The 17,011-nt window shown below is 38.8% G+C and overlaps 1 protein-coding gene across 1 annotated transcript in view; it reads right to left on the bottom strand.

The window, feature by feature from the left end:
* Window positions 1–17,011, bottom strand: part of pcxb (pyruvate carboxylase b) — a 284,512-nt gene that overhangs the window by 119,820 nt on the left and 147,681 nt on the right. The gene's annotated exons all lie outside the window — the stretch shown is intronic.

The raw sequence follows: 17,011 nt of genomic DNA, 5'->3' as shown, positions 1-17,011 counted from the left end.
ATAAATAATAAAAATTACACGTATGAAACAGAGACGGACTCATTAACGTGAGGGAGTAAATCATGTGTCGTGTTTGTGTGTTTACATATGTACTTTAAAGGTGTATGTATGAAAAGAATTTACAGTATGACATTATTGGATAGTGTCAGTGTAGTTTAGTATGTTGCCAAGTGCCAAATCAGATTTTAAGAGAATTAAGTGCTATTTAATCAACTATTTAATCAATCAGTTATAAGGTAGACATACTTGAATAAAACATTTATAATGCTTTGGTTTAGTTTGAATTTGCAGAAACGTTAGGATGATTCAGTCTTGTTGGAAAAGTTTTGAGCTAAAGGCAAACTTGTGAGTCAAAGATGCTTTAGTGCATGCATGCATGGCAAAAATGAAGTTGTTTACTTGTCAGTCAGTGGAGTTGATTAGATGGTAAGTAACTCTACTTGAGATAATTAAGAACAGCATATGACAGGAAAGACAGAATGAGAAAAACCATAAAAAAGCAATCCGGGGAAAGGGGGAGATCAAGAGTCCCAGGAACAGATGTTAATGCATTTAGAAAGACAAAAAGATAAGAGTAAACAAAAGACTTCTTACAACAGATCTGATATGACACAGAGAATAGGAAAGAGAGCTCAAGTGACAACAAACAGATTTTGTGAGATAGAACAAGAAATAAAAGCTGTCAGGACTAATGGATCATGATTCTGATGCTTTGTTATTATCAACCATATCTGCTGGTTTCAGACAGGCTAATGTAAGACATTACAAGACCCTTCACTGTTACCTGCAGCTCAGTTAAACGCCAATTTAGCAGCAAAGCGAAGACATTAACTGGCAGCGATCTACAAGTGAACATTGCTAATTAAACTTCTAAAGATATAATTGAGAAGAAGACAGAAGAAAAGACAAGAGCAAATTGAAAAACATGAAGTAGCAATCCAAAACATCCCTTCATTTATCGATTTTCTTTATCCAGGTCATGGTGGCAACAGGCAAAGCAAGGTAGCCAAGACCCCCTTCTCCACAGACAGATCTGGCTCTGACTCTGGTTTCCATCCCAGTGGATGCAGCCAGAATACTTCCCCTGGGAGGTAAACTGAATGTAGAAACCAAAACAATAAGCTGAAAGCGGATGACTGCTGCACAGAGCTGCAGACTGGGGTGTTATTTCTCAGTTGGATCAGCAGCAGGTAGGGAGGTCATTGTGTTAAGCGTTCAGTGAGTGTGTTTGTGTGCAAGCTTGCGTGTGTCTCTGCACATATCCATGGCTGAATGTGCTCATTCCCAAATGTGTGTATCAGAGAGGCAAAAAACAAACACCATGTGCTGAGAGTTATTTCTGTCATGTAACTATTTTGTCACAATTTATTACCAAGCAGATAAAAGATTATTTAACCACACTGCGTACCTGGTGTGTGTGTGTGTGTGTGTGTGTGTGTGTGTGTGCGTGTGTGTGTGTGTGTGTGTGTCGGACATCAGGTTAGAGGGCAAATTGATTTCAACCTCTTAAATGGCCACATTAAAGACTACAGTCACCTTTGAGAAAGGGAGAGTCTGACTGTGTGTGTCTGCGTGTGTGTGTACTTATGTGTGACGGACAAGAACAATACAGCGCAGCACAAAATAACCCCTCCCTCTTCTTTCTTTGCCGTAGGCAAAACCCTGGCCCAATTTGACTAATTAAAAAAAATGCTGAGTAATGTGCAAACACACATCCACACATAACCTTTTAACACACACATTCACAAATGTGCATATATAGGCACTACAAGATAACCTTGAGGCAGTGAGGTCTGCATGTTTCTGCAGGCACGTGTTGTGTGTGTGTATGTATGTGCCTTGAAAGGCCATGCCTGCCTTCAGCCAAACTTCCTCTGACATTTGCAGTTATGATCAAGGTATGATGCATTTGCCTGCAGTATGTTGAGTAACTGCTGACTAAGGATGCATCAGGACTCAGCACCTCCTGCACGAGAAACCAGCTGGACCAGCTCTGCAACATGCTGAACTGGTCCATGATAGAAACAGTATAGAGAGCATTCTAACCGGCTCTGTACCCCAGGCAAAGGTACCAAGATTATTACATCAAATAATAATTACAAACCAATGATATTTGCAGAGCAACTATGCATGAGTGTCCAGTGCAGAGTCTGAAAGTATTAGTTGGAACTCTTGATAAAATTCTTAAAGCAGCACACTAGACAAAGAGCTGAATAGACCTCAGTTCAAAAAATGAATCCCAGGGTCCCTTTAAAACATGACTCAAACTTGTATAACTCGGCCAAGTCTAAAACCGATGTAATAAGTGCAGACATTGTACCATAACTTGCAGGGACATAACTCTTTTGAGAATAGTAGTCATATCGTAAAGGAATATTAGCGAGAATAAATAATGAGAGGACACAGTTAAGCTCTCATGCTTAAGGTCCTGACTCAAGAACATTTGTAGATTTGAGTTCAATATTGAGTTCATTACATTGGCATATTTATAATGGATTATATATCATTTTGGGCAATTTGGTGTCAGAGGCATTGTTATTGTGTTGAAAATTGTAGTGTTGAACTTGTATTTTTGTGGGTAACCTAAATCAGAGGAAAGATGATCAGAAAGACAAACTTCTCTTTTTCTTACACATCAATCTGTCTGTCATCAAATGGCAGTTCAGGAGCATTAGGACCTACCTCATATAAAAATGTACGTTGATGGTAAGCAATAGATTACAATTGTGAAGCTTAGAGAATGTGCATGTAGAAAAACATTTTTTTTAAACATTTTTCCAATTGACATTATTTGTCTTTACCAGTGCGTATCATGTCTTGAATCATCATTTGTTCATCAGACGCAGTCACTCACAAAGGCGAAGTAGCAGCATAATCACTTGTTGCTTCAAATCTTTTTAATCACTTTGACTGAAAGTATGAATGAATTAGTGTGACAAAGTGAGATAGTTATTGTTTAATTTACAAAACAACTATATGAAACAAAACAGTTGTTTTTAGAGGCTAAAAATGATGATGAGTGAAAGAAAAACTACTTTTGAGTGTAATGGAATTTTACATCTGACTTTCTGTTTGAAAACACATGACAGTTCTTTTACCATGTGTGAGTGAGATGTGCATTGACAGCTCTGATTTTTCTCAATCCCTCTATGAGCTAATGAACCATCATTTAACTATCCTTTGTTCTGGACATTCAATGATGATGACAATGATTATAATCCTGAACAATCAACATATAGAATCTATAACCACCCAGACACTGATCTCTCAAGTTTTTAATTAATTTTTCTGTTTGTATTATGGTTAACAAGGCTCAAGGGAAATGAGGCTTGAATAATGACTACATATTGTCAGTAGAGCTAATGATGAAGGCTTTACAATGATATCATTGAGCAAGTATAACAATGTCAATCTAAGTGAAATATTACACACATTGCACCTGGAGGGATTCTCTGAGGATATCCAAGCTATGCTAACCAAAGCAAAGCAAACAAAAGCCTTTACCTGTATAGATCAGATCAGTGGACACCCTATGCTTTCACTTAATCTTGAACTCAGTGTGATACTATTTCATAGAATAGCACGGAGAAGCTGACAGAGAAGAGACAAAAGGAGATGAGGAGATAGACATAGACAGATATCAGTGGAGAGGTAGATAAAAAGATTGATTGGAGATAGAAGAGCAAAGAGAAGGAGAGAGATGGGAGTAGCAGCAAAGGAGGAGAGATCGATGGAGGAAGTGAGGAACAGGACTGGAGTACTACAGCAGCCGAGGGAAGGAAAATAAATAAAGATTTGCCCTATCTAAATACAAGATACAGAGAACCAGCTTTTTTTACCGACCTATATAATGTTTTTTTTTGGTTACCCGAAATGCTTAGATACCAAAAAGGAATCAGAATTTTGATAAACAGCAGCTCTACTTATACTACAGGATTGAGGCAGACGCCAACAGTCTCAGCTTCAGTGTGTTTAATTACGCTAAGGTAGCAGAGTTAATTTGATAATGATATGCTACACAGAGCACCTTTAAAGGAACAGATGGGAGAAAAGATAGAAGTGAAAGAGAGATGACAGAAGAGAAAAAGAAAAGAGACAAAGGGGGATAGACAATGCTCAAACTAAAGGGGTGCTAAAATGATAGAAGACTGAGCTTCTCGCAAGGCTTTACCTTCATGCATCATTTCCTCTCTTTTTTTCCCCTTCGCTCTGCCTTCCTCTCACCGTCTCTCCACAATCTTTAATCTAGCCTATCTAATTTGCGCTCTCCTTCACCTCCACTGACTTCTCATTCAATCCTTTGTTCACTGCATTCACTCCTAATCTCCACTTCTCTCTGACCTCCTTGCTCTCTCGCACTCCTGTGCTTATATCACATATTGTTTCACCAGTTCACTCCAGTTGTCTCTCACTCATTTTCCTCTGCTCTCCTGACTGTAAGAAAATGTTCTTTGCCTCTGTCTCAGCTCCCCTTGAAGAATATTAACCTTCTTCTCTTTCTCCTCCAGTTCCCCCTTTAGCTCTATTCCTCTATAATTTTAATATGCTTCTTACTGTCATGCCCACTTCTGAGTACTGCATCAGTGCCGACTCACATACTCTAACATTAAAATTCATCTCTCCGCTTTTATTATTTCACCCAAATATACTTTGGCATTTCATCTTTACATCTGTCCTTGTCCCTCTCTTTTTTTATCCTTTTGGTGCATTGTCTCCTTTCCTCTCTGCTTTTGTCCCTTCTTCGTAACCCTTCATTTCTCAATCTCAGCAGCTGTATTTAAAAAACTGACCTCTCAAATTCTTACTGTAATTATCTTACATACATGCAGAGGTAAATATGAGGTGATGCTTATACATGTATTAAAAAAGCTATAAATATACGCTTTTTAGTGAATTAGTAAACGTTCAAGAATAGAAAGCTTTAAAATCTAAGCAAAATTCTTATTTTAATAACATGATCTCAAAACTTTAGATACTATTTTCACAACATCTCTCTTCCATTCAGAAGCTCTCTCTTTCAGCTCTGCCCTCACTCTTACACTGTCATTCATATGTTGTTCTCTCTTCTCATACTGCTCAGTCAGCCAAATAAGAGAACATTTTAATTGTAAGACCTTCACTACCTGTATTCATTTCTGCTCTCTCAATGATGAACCATCCCTCCTTATCCTCTGACTTTTTCTCTCATTCAGTTCACGACTAATATTACATGATTCTTCTATGAACTGTTTAAAGTCAGGAGTAAAAAACATAACTTCTATTCATGCTTTATTTGACCAGCTCAGATGTGACCTGTCACTGGAAAAAATCCTGATGCTCAGGAACCGAACATAGACTTTTGCTGGGTGCCTTTATCCAGTGTGCCCTGCAGCATGTGCACATGTTTGGTGTTTTTTTCATCCCAGTTGGAACAGAAGCCCTCCAGCAGTATTAGTGTCACCTTACCCTTCTAATCTACCTATTGAGCTACACAAAGACTGAGACCCCTGACCATGGCAGTGTCAGTAAATGTCCTACCAATTGAGATAGATGTGGTGACATGTATTTCACACAGCTAAATGGACGGGCTCAGTGGGAGCTTAGGAATGGTCTGCTACTGAAAGAACATAAATTCTGTTTGTTTATTGTGGAGTATGGTGGTTGCAAAACATTTTGTCTCATTCATGATTTGTTTGCACACACAGATTGAATCTTAACTTGCTGCTACCACTCAAACCACAACACGCAAATCCAATTTAAAACTGCATCAATATATTGTCATCCTATCCCTGTGTTGTTTAGCTGCTAAATGCTCTACCATGTTCACTAGAGAGTTAATCATTTTGACTAGCAATGAGGTTGATAAGACTAATTTGCGGTGCAGTAAACCAAACCAAAACAATGAGCTTAACAAGGCTGAAAAGCTCCACAAAGCAGAAAGAGTTGGTTGTGTGTGTGTTTGTGTTTGACACTATGAGCCTTTCATATCAATAATAGTCATTTCCTCAATTGTTTATAGAAAAATAAATATTGATCAATTAAAGCTTTAAAAGTTTGTGGCAACATCTAGGTCATGAAAAAGTAAAATGCTTCATGTTAAATGGTGAAAGCTTAAAAAAACACGATGACATACCTGAACTTGAAACCTGCAATGCAACAGTTTAAGGATGTAGTGTTGTGATCCAGTGCTTGTATAGGTCAGTATTCAACAGCAATCTTTACAATTATGGATTAAAAGAGCTCCACAATTACAGCTGTTTACGAAATGCGTCACCTCCTTGAAGTCCTAATACGCCTCACTGACAACAGACGCTTTGGTTTCTAGTGTTAAATCAAGCCGGTTCCTTTGATCTTCCACATTATCGCACTGTATTATGCAGTATCAACCGCCAAAAAGGTATCTGTTTCTCTAGACCTGGTACTGCTCAAGCTTTTTTTTCCCCCTCCTGTAACTTCCCTCATTTAACTTCTGTCCATCATCAACTGAGGGAGCACATCACTTCACTGACAGCTTCTCTTAAAAAACTTGAGGAAGTTTCATTCTCTTCTTCTCCACAATTTCTTTTCTGTTCACCCCTCAACCTCTATATCGCTCATGTTTCTTCAGTGTGCTCCATTTTGTTTCCCCTCACCCATTTCTGACATCTCTTCTTTTCTCATATTTTTTCCCGGAGGTGATTTTGCCTTTTCCCTCCTTTTTTTATTTCACTGCAGGGCCTCTCCTGCTCATCATTACCTCTCTCAACATCCCGCCCACTGCCCATCTCTTCTTCACTTTTCCCCTGGAACTAGGAATGAAATGGGAGCTTTCTGCCCTCTTTTCATCATTTTTCACTCCTCATTTTCTTTTTTTGTCCTCTGCATGGCGATGCTACCACCTACTCCTCCAACTCATCATCCCTGCAGGATCAGACTCCTGATCAGAAGGAGTGAGTGAAATCTTGTGACTCTTCTCATCTTGAGACATTCCACACAGTATTTTTTCTGAGAGAGAGAGGCAGCGGCAGAGAAAGAGGAACGGATACAGTGGGGTGTCGTCTTTTAGGCTTTCTGGCTGTTTTCTAGAGAGCAAGCAACAGGGGAAGACAAGAATAGGGAGTGAGAAAGGAAAGCTAAAAGATGAGAAAAAAGAGTGGTACAAAAAAAGGAAAGGATGTGAAAGATAAATGTTAATGAAAGATCCAAGTACAAAAGAAAAAAGCGACAATGGCATCAATAAATACTTTTTCATTTGTGCAATTGTGATGTAATGATGGAACTTTTAGACCCTCCACATTTCTAGTGTTAATTAATTGGCTTACACATTTCCCAATGCTTGTTAAATGACTGCTCCAAACATGCACACTCACCCTGAGCTCTGCTATTAAACACAATTCTATACAAGTAGTTACAATTGCCTTGTGTGATTGCTCAATTGGGAGAGTCTAAAACTCCACAAATCCACACCCACTTCTGGACTGAAACTATTTACAAACACTGAAATCCAAAGAGAGTTCTATGTAAATTTCCAAAATACGTCTGCCCTATTAGTGATGCGAATAGTCACAAATTCAACAAATCTCTCAGTGCTGGAACAGTACCCTTCTCTCCAAGTGGAGGAAACAAATGACTGTCACACTCCTCAGGATTTAGCTGCAAAATATTATGTAACAGCAAATATGATCCAACTATTAGTCTTACAACTTTGCCCATGGCCTTGCTGCTTATGATTAGAGTACAACTGGGACCTGAACTGAGACAAACACCCCACCCCAGTCACCAAGGTTCCTCAAGTAATACACTTAAGACATTGTAAGGAGTGAATTTGGTTTGGAGCACTCAGTGTAAGAAACACAGCTTTACAGCCACTGGGAATCTCAGCTGAGCTGTAATTGGGGCCGACTACTGAGAGAGGGTTCTTTAGCTTTCCAGTTGACAGCCAGTAGGAAATCTAGCCCTGCTCCTTATCTAGCCTAAAATGCCTAAAGGCCAAATACTACAGGAGATTATTAATATGAAACATTCAGGCTGTTTTGCTGCTGGTGGATGATTTGGACGTTGTGAGTTGTTTTGTTTGGTGGTGCTTAGAGGAGTCCACTGCAACAAGTTTATCATGACTTTAGTTTTATCATTGATGTTTTGACTCGACAGAGGCCTTCCTCAGCCAATTCATCTAAATTTAGTTGAATCATTGTTGCTTGAGGAAGACCTGTACTGTGTCGAAACATTTTAAATAAAACCTAAAGGGGCTCTGATTCCAGTGTGAGGTACTTTTGTTTGATGGTGTATGCTCTTTTTTTTTGGTATCCAGAACTTATCAAATTGATTTTTGTAGATGTGTGCACCAAATGTTTAAATATTCTTACCCAATGTGTGAAAAGATCCCATAAAGTACACTGTTCTCTGGTGCACAATACACACCAAGATTTTGAACCTGTCAAAAATGTTTGAGTAGTCAGATGGCAACAATTTGATCTAAATTAAAGCCCAATTTTAATTTGAATATGCTAGGAGAAAGTGAAAGTGATTCATTTAATAATGTAATACCTCTGTATTGCACACTGGAAAAGAAAATAAACCAGCACACTCTCGAAAGTGAAGCAACTTTGCAAATGTTTGGGGAAAATTTGTCATAAGAAGCAAACATATCATTATCCCTTTCCTTAAAAAGAAAAAAAAATGAAAATAGATTTTAAGGTCTTATCGCCTGACACAATAAGCTGTCATTCACATCTATTGAGGTAAGGGTTGTATAGACAATATCTGCAGCTATGTGGGTTGCATATTGTCATCTGTTGCATCTTAAGCCACAGCTTAGCTTGTGGTTATTTAAGATGAAAGTGCTGTCAAACATCCGCAGCATTCAGACTACAAGGGGAATACTGAAGCTCTGACAATGTCCCATTGCTTGCCAGCACCAGCGAATATGCTGAAGAAAATGTATTATTTTCATGAAAAATTCAGTTTAAAAGGGATACAGAGATGTCAGACCTGCTGGCAGCACTGCTCATAGCACGCTTCTCATCACTTGCTACAATAGAACAGTTTGCTATGTGAGGAAAAACACAACTCAACTCAGAACTTGTACAATTCGTCTTTTAGACAGCAAAAAATTATGAGGTCTCCTGCTATCACTGCACAGAAGAATATTCAAAACAACTACAGACTTTAAAATCTCCAAAAACAGAAGACAAAAAAAACAACTGTTGCAATAATAATGCCACTGAGACCAGAAATGTTTGATGCTGCACATCGTCTCCCTGAAAACGTGCAGCACAGCTTCTATCTCCAAACATATCTGCTGTCTGAAAGAGCTACCCATTTAAAAAAAGGTCAACTTTTAAGAAGTCATTTATCACTGTTTGAGCACACTCATATTCAGTTCAACCATTTTTGGATTTTTTCGCTAGTTTTATTTTAGAAAATGACACCAGCCTCCAGCTACTATTTGTCAATGATGACTCAGCTCGAGTCATTGGGCAAAGAAATAATGAATCACAGAGTCATTTTGCAGTGACCTTATGTATTCTTAGTTATTATCTACAGACTGGCTCGCATGTGATAAACATCAATTTGATCACCCAGGGTTTAGGTCAGTCACATACATGAACAATAACTAATTAGACTCTAAAATCTATGCTTGGTTCAGTAAAAGGTGAGGTTTTATCAGTGTCCTATTGTGTGCCATCACTGGTACATGATGTGAATAATAAAACGTTTATTCTGTAACTAAAAAACAGATGTCACAGCTCACTCCAATCTGTGCATCTGGGTATCAGTGCACTATTCGACTACACAATGCATCAGCTCTGACACATGGAAAGATGCTCACTCCTGGGGGAAAGCGTAGACCTCGCCTTGTAGTAATTGTATTTATAACTTTAGCAGAAGACAGTTGGTGGACATTTATCTACAGCATTATAAAGAATCATGGGCTCATAGATTTTCAGATGGGTGGCCTCAAAAGGAACCAAACACTTAAACGTAGCAGTGGCTGTACCATGTGCTACCTAAGGTACAACAGAATAGTTGAAAACATAGTACACAGCTGGACCGCCACGTATTAGCATGTGGTCAATGTGCAAAATTGAGGATGTAGTTGAAAACTGTTGAGGAACAGCTGTAAAGGACTAATTTCAATGGAAAGTAGCTAAAGCCTGTTTGAAAAGTTGCTTAATGTCCCTAGATGATGTAATGTGTGAATTAGCATATTCATGACATCATTGTGTCCTATTTGCATTCTTCAGTTTCAGCCCTTTATCTGTTTGTTTCTCTTCTCTGTGCTCACATGTACAGTATTTTAATACAGCCAAATTCCCAATAAATCTATTCTTATTTTTATGTTTCTATTGTCAGACAATGGAACAAGTGTGAAATAGTGACTGAAACGCAGCCCGTGAAGACTTCATGTTAACTTCGAAGCCATTTCCAAGCTGCTGCTCTGCTGCTGTAATCCTGATTTTATAACCGCAACCTCAGCTGTTCATACCTAAACGATAACTAATTAACATTCGGCTGGCTCATCAATGGTATAACTCATTCACTCACAGACATTTGGGGATGTAGCGCTGGACCGTGGCCATTCCTGGCAAAAACCTTTCCATATACGCACACTAAAGTCAACTTATATTTATCAGAAAATGAAGCTTTTTGCTGAAAGTAAATTAGCAAGTTTCAACGCTATGTTACTCACCTGCTGGTCTACCGCTCAAAATCTCATAATTAAAAGTGCAATGCACAAACTGCAGTGAAATGTGGCTCATTAAGCATCTGCAGGGTGGTTCATTCTACAAAGTACAGCTACAAAGTCCACACATACACTTCACCTTCATAACTGTGCAAGCGCTGCTTTCCGCCCACAAAACCGTTGACCCTGTCCCTGCTGTGTACTTGAGGTTTGCGCCTGCTGGATTTCAACACTGACATTATTGAGTCTTTTTAAATATAATTGAATCTTCCAACCACACAGATGGCCACTCCAGTGCTTTAGAGGCGGATGTACTGTAAAAGTGTACAGCTTTTCAGACAAGTGTATATAAACACAAGCATATTTATATCAAAACTCCAAATATGCCGACACAAACGAGGGAGTGCAACATGCAGAGACGAAGTTTGTACAAGTGCATGGTGATGTGTAGACATTACAATCACAAGGAAACCTTGGTGTCTTTAATAACAAAAATAAATACAAATGAAGTAATAGAATAATGGTGAAATTGAGAAACAGAAGAGACCAGAGAGACCACAAAAATAAAAGGAACAAAACAGAAATACATAATACTTGAAGAAAGATGCTGGGAAAAAAAGGCAGTGACAGGACAAAGAAATGAGAATAGGAAAAACAAAGAAAATCTGCAATTTTTCATTGCACAGTCCTTTATCTGCATGCACACAGTCACCATTATGGTAGTTCAAGTGTATTTTTAAGTAAAATAATCCCCAACAGTGTCACCAACACAGTGCTGCTCACCACCCAAATATCACTGCTTGACCAATTTCATTACACAGTCCACCACTATGCAGGGATGCTCATTGTAGTCTTGAAAGTCCTGACTGAACATAATTTTCCCCTTAAAGGGCCTCAAAGGTAAGAACAAAAAGAGAAAATTTGTACTGAGGAACTTTAACCGTGTCTACAATATTCTGTCTTCTAAGACTTAACAGAGCACACAGGATATATGTGGTCTGGTCCCAACTTTAAGAGCTTTTACAATCAGTGCTGAACAATTAACTGAAAAATGATCAAAACGGACAATTAGAACCTCTCACTGACTTTATCTTGCTCATGTCAGTTATTTCAGTTAATACTTTCACCAATGTGTGTGTTCATGAACTGTCCCCTTAAAAAGATACTACCTCGTGTTCAGTCATGTGCCTCCACCCCGTCCAACTATTGTGTTCACTCAAAGCGAAGCTGGCCAACCTTGAGCCTCAGGCTACATCCGCACTAATACCCTTTAGTTTTGGAACATCACTTTTGCTACATTTCACCTGGCATCCCCACTACTAAAGCGATGACTATTGAAAACGATGACGGAGACCCCCGCCTCGCCTCTTGATTAGGTCAACATGGATAGAGAACCGAAGGTACCACCCACCAATCTGTTTAATCACTTGGAATACAAATCACAACAAAAAAACAACAGACCTTTAAATCGTTCATCCACCGTAACCAATGTAAAAGTTTGAAATAATTGTGACAGTGTTTTGAAGTCATATCATCCAGCCTTAGATACAATGTTTCTAACATCAAGTCTACCTTCATTGTTATAAAATGGGGTGGATAAAACATCACCAACAACAACAACACCATCTCAGAAACAGGTACCACCTTAACTGGGGATGAGGATCACAGAAGAGAAACCCTTGAGCCATGAAGAAAGCCAGAATGGTCAGATAAGTTCTCTTTCAACCTTTACTCTACATCTGGACGGCTTAACAGATAAAGCAGATGAATGTGTTAAAAGGACAATGTGTTGCCCAATTAGCAGCAGACTGTTAAGGTCATTAGGATGATGTAAGGTTGTTATCAAATGAAACCAAATATCATGTCTGCAGACAGCTGTGATGGTGACATTTATGAACTAATTTCTTTGAATGACACGAGCTGATTTATGATAATATTGTGGTGTGTTTTCATTAGTCTGCAGTGTGGTTATTTATGCAAGAAAAGTCATTTACTGATTAATTCAATAGCTTGTCGATAAGCCCATAAGTGGTCCCCAGTCCTAGGTGTACGTCCGTTATTCCACACCACACTTACATCAAAAGTTTTCTTTTACAGAGGAGATACGCAGAAGTAAGAAATACAAAAATTAAGAGAAAAAAATGATGATGAAAGATGAAAATAAAACAAGAAGTAGAAGAGAGAATGAGGAGAGAAGAGAAGAAAAGAAAAGGCAGGTGAGGAAGAAAGGAAGTAGATGAAAAAACAGAGCATGCAGTTAACACTCATCTCCTGTCTTCATTCTCATTGTCGCCACCCCCACCATCTTCCTTATTGCTCTCCTGAGTTGAAAGTATTTGTTTTCTCAGCAGCAGCACTGAGCATTAAGCTCAAATTCATCGTCTACTTAGATGAGACAAATCCCCTTAGTCTCTCGCAAGAACACACTCTCTGGCACACATACGGGCACAGAGACTTGGAAACACACACCTTATTACTTAAACCTTGAGAATAAAAAAGACTGGATTCTCTAAACAATCTTCCCTCACTTTTCTATCGATCTAAGAGCTATGCATCTTCTTTCACTTCACTCCTGCTGTTCAGCTCGGCCCCTCCCTCACTCCAATTTTTTCAATAACAGGAGCCACATTACAGAATTAAATGCAAACTGTCAATCCTACCTTATCACAGGAAAACTCAGATAAGAAAATGCCATTTTGCCTATAAAAAGGTTTATCTAAATTTCTATCGTTATTTCCTATCAGAACTTACTACCACCGGGGCTTATCTTATTTTTTTCTGACTGTCATCAAACAAGTGAACACAAACAGTTAGCTTACGTTTTAATGTTTGCAGTGAGAAGTGGCTGAAATTGGGAGCCTGCACCTGATTCTTTTTTAATTGACAATTAATGAATCCAGACATTAGCTGATCCAAACACCTGGCTAAGGGCAAGTCATAATTAAACTCATAAGAATTAGAAAAGAGACTTTTGTTCTCAGTCATTAAAGCAGCCAAAACACGAGGCACTCTCCCAAAGTAATTTCTCTCTCTCTCCATCCCTCCCTCTGCTGTACTACTTTTAAATATTTCACCAGTCCTCTTAATAGCACTCTTTCCCTTGTTTTCCTCTGTCTTTAACACTTTATTCTTCTTCATGATGTTTTTGTACCCATTTCTATATTTTTCTTCAACTTTCTCATTCAGTCTTTTTTCCTATTTTCCCTTAGCTACCACCGCTATTGACTGGGAGATCTTTTTTTTTTGTTTGTTTGTTTTTGTTTTCTTTAAATGCTGTAGCTCTAACTGTTTACTTGCTTTCCAGAAGTAAACAAGTTCAAACTGAAAACAATTTGTCTAGTAACTCCTTTAAAACTGTGTTTGCCTCTCATGCTGGATTTTCTGTGTCCAAAATTATTTTTTGTCACTCAAAATTGCGCTCACACAACCCACACATGCTGCAGCGGTTCACACATCTTGTTTGTGTTGTGTCTGGTTCATCCTCCAGAACAGAATAAACATCGATCTCTCTGTTTTTAATCAGGTCATCTGGGTGAAAATGCCTTGTTTGATTTGTTGAAATATTGAACAACCCCTGGCAAACCCAATCAACATATTAATATTTTTCTCAAGTGTTTAGCAAAGAAATCTTCTGTTATTCAGGCAGAATGATGAATATATCAGGCACGGTGCCACACATCTGGGGAATCTAGTGTTGCTTTGGCCAAAAAAGCAGGCCATTCAGCATTGCTTTCAGACTCATTGTGATTTAATTTCATCATACCAATCGATTTAAATAATTTCCCAGTGTCTTGACAGGAGAGAAAATTACTTATCCAATTATCTCTGTGAGGGTGATTTCAGTTCATTGAGAGACAGCAAAGTGACACAGTGATACCCAAGACCATTTTTCAGAAACATTTTCCATTTCATATTTTAGGCATTTACCTGATGCTCTTACCAAGAGCCACTTAGAGTGAAGGCAGTGGTAGAATAAGCTTCAGTTCCTTGATCACCAACATTACCAGAAAAAAGATTAAAAAACAGTTTTTAAAGATGGAGGTAGAGGAGGGACTTTTTTTTAAGAGTTCAGAGCAAATTAGAGTGAGCTGAGGCGGAAGACGAGGAGAGGAAATATGATTCAGCGTAGAGAAGGTGATTTGAGGTACTTCTTGAAGGAATGGGTTTTCAGCTTATAACTGTGGATGGGGAATGACTCTGCCTTTCTGACCAGCAGCGAAGTCATTCCACTTTTTGCCTTTTTGTGCTGATTCATTGTGGCCCACAGGCTTCCAGAGTGTAAAAACCCCTGAAATTCATAATTGTAAATAATCCCATACCAAACCCTGTGCTACAGTGTCACATTCCCTTTAACATAGCTGCTTCCTGAAGCCTCAGAGGAATACGCTAACTTTTCAGCAAATAACTTCTTTGATGCAGAGGCTGCTGTGTGAAATGCAGACAGGTACTTATTTCCTCTACTCAACAGCCCATTCGTACACAGGCAACATAAAACCACAGCAAATTAACTGTATTCTGCTTCAGAATATTTTACTATTCATTTTTTTTCCAGAAGACAACACCTGATGTTTTTGGTGACCCTGTTACCTTTCACTTAGCACCAACATCAAATTCAAATTATCCTCTTGTGCCCAAGACATGTTCATATTAAACTTTCCACTTTGTAAAGGTGGAACTGCCTTGGAATTTGTTGACAGACTGCCAAAATATTTGCTGAACATTTTCATAGTCCCATGAAAATCCTTAGTGATTCATGACCAGCTCTCTAGTGTCACCCTGATACCCAACTTACATATTCAGCATGAATTGACTCTAAAAGCAGCAAATTTATCAGCTCTTTGTTTGTTTCTCCCAACACTTTTAGATTGTAAGCTCAGTGAATAATGCAGCCTCAAGGGGCCGCTACCAGGGTTTCAGACTTTTTAGTCTTGCTATTTTCTCTCCCTCTTTGAGTCCATATCGATCTACTAGCAGTCTAGACTTTGTGATGAAATGCCACTGTGAAAGGCTTTGTCCAAGACAGCTGTAAACATGTCACCTCTGCTGGCCTTCTGGCTCTGTAGGGCCTCAACAAGGTCTTTGTAAATGTCTCAACTGGAGAGCTGTTAATGGCAGGGCTAGTTTTACAGCCAACAAGAACATTACATGCCACTTTGACTCAAAAATGAGATATTGAAAAATAAGAAAATAAGATATTTATGTACAATTGTAGATTAAGGCTGGACTTCCCTATAATTTCACCAAAGGGTGTGCACACATGCTCATGTATGCATACGCACTGTAATTTGTAAGAAGGGTAATAGTACTGTGGCACTGAGCTTGCCACTTAGCACTGTCAGGAGTGGAGGGAAGAACAACAGAAAGACCAAACAGAAGAGAGAGGGATATGGTTAGAGGTAAGTGGGAGATTTCACAGAATGTATTGATGAAGAGTGCTGAACAGTTAGCAAAGCATACATCATTTAGCCTTACGTCCAAAACAGACACTTTCAGACTAACACAGAGTGCAGTCTTGTAATGGAATTTTATATTAGCGAGAGCACAGTGAGAGCAGGTATACCTCAGGCTCAGTCTGGAAAAAAGCTCTAACATTAAAATTGTCGGTGCTACTGGGTTGCCAGATGTTGCAGTAGGAACAAGCAAACCCAGCTGTCAAATAACCAGGAGAACTCATAAAGGGGTGTGATGGCATTTGTAGTCTAAAAAAGACCTCCAGCTTCAGTATTTCTGATGCATAAAAAAGAAGAAAACTGTTCTGCTTTTAATGAGCAAAACTGGCAGCTCTAACAGATCACATTTGTGTCCAAGGTTTCCACGCTTTTTAAAAACATTTGAAAAAATAGATGCATTTACAGGTTAAGTCACCGCATTTTACCGTACGTAATAATAAACTACTGCTGCATTTAACGCTGCCCTCAAGACAAACTGTTTAGAAAGCATTTCATTCCCTTTGTAGGTGTGACTGGAATAATCAGGTGACCCGACGGTCGAGAGAAATCGAGTTCTGTGTTCCATTAATGCCCGTTCAAATAGACTTGAAAACATCTGAGAAAAGAACAGAGTCCCCTGGGAAAGGTGCTGCGAGACAAATCCATGGCCACCACAGTTCAAACTGTACGACAATGATTCAGCTTCTACGAATAAATCTTTGTGAGACATTTCATTAACAAATGGCTGGAAGTGACAGAGACTCCTCACCAATAACTGACAAGGTTTGGTCTCTATTTCCACATTTGTTTCCATGAGAAGCTTAGAGCTGTTCAAAGCTGCTCTATGCTCTAAAAACTCTTAATTAAATGACTAATGCAATGAACATCCAAAACCCAATGCTCAGAGAATGATCTATTAGGTCTGATAAGCTTCATT

Source organism: Seriola lalandi, unplaced genomic scaffold (assembly GCF_002814215.2).
Source record: "Seriola lalandi dorsalis isolate HSWRI2012SDOR001 ecotype SW California unplaced genomic scaffold, Sedor1 jcf7180002054216, whole genome shotgun sequence".
Lineage (NCBI taxonomy): Eukaryota > Metazoa > Chordata > Actinopteri > Carangiformes > Carangidae > Seriola > Seriola lalandi.
The sequence above is the reverse complement of the archived record's forward strand: the minus strand, read 5'-3'. Positions and strand labels throughout refer to the sequence as shown.